A 5,397-nucleotide genomic window follows, 5' to 3' on the forward strand; every position below is an offset into this window, starting at 1 on the left:
AGTCAATGGCGATAAGATATTACGTCACATTTCCCTTTATCGCAATATCCTGGTGTCCCCCTCTTCCTTGTCTCAAATTCGGTGAAACGACATTTGCCCCGGAAACAATGTCTCCGGACTTTATTTCGTCTAAGATATAGGGTTAGGTTTAGGATAGGGTATAATGTTAAATCCAGGTTTGAAGTTGGTCATTCCATTAGCGAATGGAATTCACAGCGGAGCAATTTTCGCCGAAGCAAATGTCATGGAACCCTCTGATTTTGCTTCGATTTGCAATCTTCAAGAATCTTCAAACTCTTCGGTACACAAGGACCTCCATCCTCACAGTTTCTTTGATTAAAGCCCTTTTCGGTCTGGACAATATCTCACATTGTCCAGAATAAGAAGTTGAGTAAGTTGAATAAATGCAATTAAGACTTGTAAAAAAAATGTTCACTAGCTTTCAATGAGTTTGAATGTATACCACCTGATGTTAATTAACATGCCGCGATGGGTCCTCTTCTCAATTCATTTCATTCACAGTTCGGACTTCTTTCTTCACTCAGCCTTATTAATTCATAGGCGTTAAGACACCAATCTTCTAAATTCGTAAGAATGCGTGTATCAGTGGACTGTTTTGCTTATCATTTGGTTAAAACATCGCTTTAAAATATGTTTCGAACTTTCCTACTTCCCTTCATTATCGATAGGGGGGGGGGGGGGGTCACCAAAGTAACGTTTTTTGGGATATCACACTTAATTCTTTAAGTGTAATTCATAACGCATATGTAACTCTACCAGTACCACTGATCAATGAAGAAGAAGAGAGAGAAAGACGAAGGTAAAATGGAAGTAAAGATGATGAAAGTGAAAAGATATGATGAAGGTAATAAGAAAGCAGAAGTTGAATGAAAAAAATTAAGCTGTTATTGAAACAGATAACCACCATTACGGAGTAATTTTTTTTATAATACTTCCTCACCCATTATTAAACTATTTTTTTTTATATATAACGCATGAAGTACAATCGAATCAGTAGAGAAAAGAGAATGATATAATGCAGCGTTTAAAAATCGGTTATTTGATTAATTTACAACGCTACTCAGTAACAGAAGAGAACTATCACATATTAAAGAGTATTTTTTTATGAATGTAAACTGTTTACTTTTTAACACAATAATTGAGAAATGATGAAATCACTTGACGTTTTTATCTCTAAATTTCCAATTAAATGGATTGTGAAACATTATTTTTCGTATTACCTGTATTGTTCTTGGTGGCATTTGGGAAGAGAAACTCAGTGTTATTTAATCCAAATCTGCATTTATTTCAGTATCGATTAAAAAAGTATCTAGTCCAAAACTATAAGAGATTTTGAGAATAAGAGATGAACATTAGATGAGGAACTGCATAAATGAAGCAAACAAGTCTTGTACAAGCGATTTTTTTAAACGTAATGGAGCGTTTGACCAATTGGATTAGTCTCCAAACTTTGAGTCGTGGGTTCGAATCGCAATTTCCTCCAGTGAGAAAATTGTGCACAACTCACTCAGGTGGGGTATATCATAGATACCTGGCACGAATTTATGCGTATGTGCTGTCTAGGGCTTGCCGGGCTAACGTATGGGTAATGATATCCAAGTGCTTGTGGAAGAACCTATTGTTATAGAGATAAATAGTACATGTTAATGCGCTATACAAGAAGAGAATATTATCATAGTTACACAATCAAAGCATAAGGCATGGCAAAGTATAAACAAAGCATTAACGAAAAAACAAAAAGTTGCAAGTCATGTAAAAGGGACGGCAAAGGGAGTGCATGAGAAGAGTAAGTAAAATGTGTGTGTGTGTGTGTAAGGGACATGTGAGTGTGGGTTTGTTCACGTGCCTGTACGAAGGATGTGGGTGGGAGGAATCTATGGTAGTGGGGTGGGGTGATGAAGTGTGTGAGGGAGTGGGTGTGTGTGATAGCGGATGTGCGTGTCGGTGTGTCTTTGAAATACAAGGGAGATATAGTCATACCGATAGAAGTAGAGTACCTCTCCCGAAGAAGGCTTTGGACCTGAGATGGTGCACAGCATCAATAATTCCGAGGTGAATGAAGGGTGCTAATCGAGAGATCTCAACAGTTCAAGGCTAACAGGTGAAGGCGACCGGACCTCTTAGGGGAGGCCCACTGGTATAAGCTTACCAATCTCACAACAAGGTAAAACTTCAGGGAAATATCTCTTTTCCACTTGGAAGAAAATATAATGATCTTACTTTGCTTTGAAGTAAGAGAATATAAAGAAGGATCAGGTCTGTTATGACCAGGGGCTGGTAACAAAAAACTTAGCAATGATCGTAGACCATTGATAAGTAGTCAATGCAATCGTAAAAAAAAAAATCGATTGATCGAATTGACTACAGTGTATAATTAATCGGGGAAACCAATCGTACAATTAATCGCTAACGTATGTGTTACGGGACCCAGAATACTTTGATGGTGGGGGTGGAAACGTTACCTTTGTGTACGCTTCATACACCTTTCTAAATGTTTCTCCCTCTTTTTTTCACTCCCCTCCCCCTTTACCGTTCAAACAAGTGAAGAGGCCGGTTGCTGCATGAAATGTTCTGGAAAAATTTGTATTCGTATAAAATAAATGCTATGTTCATTATGCCAAATACATCGCACCTATGAGACAAAAGGGAAAAAAGATCGACATTTAAATTTTTTCATCAATGCATTGATTCTTTGTCAACATGTTTTACTTTTATCTATTTATTTATTTACGCTACAGGTTTTGAAATGATTGCAGTGTGAGTTACAGTTCAACGAGAGATTATTATAAGTATTATCATTAGTAGGGAGTAGGTGGCAGAGAAAGGAGGGGTGGGGGTAAGGGGATGTTGTATGAAACTTGTCGTCACGTATACAAGCGGATTTTTAGATAATGATAATAATATTTATAACAGCACTGCATGAATTTGTTAGTGATTACAGCCTAACAACCTGTAACAAAATAGCATGTATACACACATACTCACACACACCCACATCCCCACCCCCACACAATTATACACAACCCTCACATAATAATACTTCCTCACCATCAACCATAAATCCGCACATGCACTGAAAACTGCAACAAATCAGAGGTTCCCCCCTTTTGGGGTTTCATGATGACTTTCTTCATATCTACTGAAGATTGCAAGGGGGAACTCTACAAGTCACTGACGGTTACCATGGTGACGGTGCTTTTTTGCCAATCAGAATCACGGATTTCACTCCATTTTTTAATTGATTAACGGCTTGGTAACAATCTTTGTGAAAAGGGGAATCCATGGCATGGGGGGGGCAAAGCAATAACCAAAAATTACTAAGTGGTTTGGAACCTATAAACTGCATTCACATCAACAACTTTCTATTCAGAAATTCAATTATTGAACTGAAAAGATTGAGCAACGATTAAAAATGTCTACATAAAGAACAAAACAAAGTTTAAGATGCAAATGAAAGTGATGAAAGATCCCTAAAAAACATATTTAAAAATTCTTATTCATCTACATTGAATTTCATTTTTTTTTCGTGAAGGGGATGGAAAAGACCATCATAACTGACTGGTGTGACGCTGGCGTAACTGTGGAAACATGAGTTTAAACAAGACATGAAAAGGAATGTAGATAAAACTTTCACCCGTGTCAATTTGGAAATTCACTTCACGCTGTTGACATCACAACACACCGTGAATCCACCGTGACATTCACCCGCGCTGGCTGCAGACGACCAAACAACCGTACGGGCTCTGCTATGTTCACCCACGTATATTTCAATAAACTTGAGTAACGTCAACAGGTTTTGCTGGTGCGCAAATATGCTTTGGGATCCCTCGCGTTGAATCAGTTTCCTACGCTTTTTCTTCGGTGTGTGCTCTAAGCACCGCTGCAGTAGTTCGTTCAGCGCCGATATATTTCCGTCGGCAAATGTTGACTCGTCAGTCTTTTTCTAGTGTTTGATCTGCTCCGAGCGTCTTGCCTTGTTTTCTTTTACAATGTTCTGCGGGGTTACCGGGGCAGAGTTCTGTGTGGTCACCTATCTCATTCCTTCAGGTGGGCGGAAGGATGTTGATCAGAAAATGTAGATATTAAAATGAATATAATTTTCAAGAAATGAAAGGGTAGCTGATGAGATACTTTGTCCCATCACAAGTCCTTACAAGTCAGCGAAGTCTGTTCGAAATGTATCTAATCTCAGGATTCGCTTTATCGACAGGCCATGTTTGAAATATACATAGTCCCTGTTGCCCAGTATGTAGTGATTAATCATTATATTTATCAAAGTAATAAAATAAGTCACTTTCCATGTTTCTTGTTTCACGAAATAGTTATTCATGTTTTATTTGAGTCATTAATGCAGACTAAAACTGATATTTTTTGGAAGACATTTGTTCTGATTAAGTACGGTTGCATACAGAATTTAAACAAACGATTGAATGCAACCTTGAACTTTTGTGTATCATATTATGTAATAAATGTTGCAGGAATTGCTTGGTTGCAGATCAAATGAAAGTAACTAATTATTTGGTATCGATTACTATTAAATCTACGTTTTTCTTTGAATGATTAAGCTGTGTTATGGAATTACTAACCTCAAATGAATTCAACTATTTTCCTGTACACTCCCTCTCCTGCTTTTTCTTGTTATAGATGGAATCATTGCATTCACCTATTCGGTTATTGGATTTCATATAGATGTTCTCCTACAGGTGGTTAGTAGAAATGGGAGATACGGTGGATAAACGGATTGGTTTAACCACGCCCCATCGTAGCCATGGCAACCGCCACTTACTGGCGGGCCAATAACCCACAGTGATTTAGCTATCCATTGGAGTGGATAACCGTCTGTCGGGCGGACTGTGATAATGCAATGGGCATCCTCGATTGTGACGTGTTGCGAAGAGCCAGCCTCCCACGTGAGATGATGCAATATGAAGTGAGAGTCGAGAGGAGGGAGGGGTGAATGAAGCGTTCCCGGGATGATACGAGAAGAGACCAAGGTGATGCGAGACACAAGAGCGCGGAGGGCCAATCAACTACCATCAACGCCATCCCGCGGAAAGATTACAAACCGCGCCTCCATGGATACGTAAATGCATCTTCTGTATAGTTCACTTTCAATTCAACCTGTTCCCCGTTATCCCCTTGCCGCGGCGTTGTGCGCTCGCTACTATAGTTAGCAGGGTTAGTGGATGAGCAGGAGAGGAGGAGGAGTATTCGGCAAAAGGGTATTGTCCTGAAAAGGGGTTGTATCCTCAGCTGAGGAAGATTGGTTCATTCTTCAAAAGTATCTCGAAGGTACACCTCTAACTTGGAGTAGATATCCTTTGTTGTTCTAAAAGCTTGATCGTCAACGGCATTTCAACTGGCAACTGCTGAATA

Source organism: Lytechinus variegatus, chromosome 5, assembly GCF_018143015.1.
Source record: "Lytechinus variegatus isolate NC3 chromosome 5, Lvar_3.0, whole genome shotgun sequence".
NCBI lineage: Eukaryota > Metazoa > Echinodermata > Echinoidea > Temnopleuroida > Toxopneustidae > Lytechinus > Lytechinus variegatus.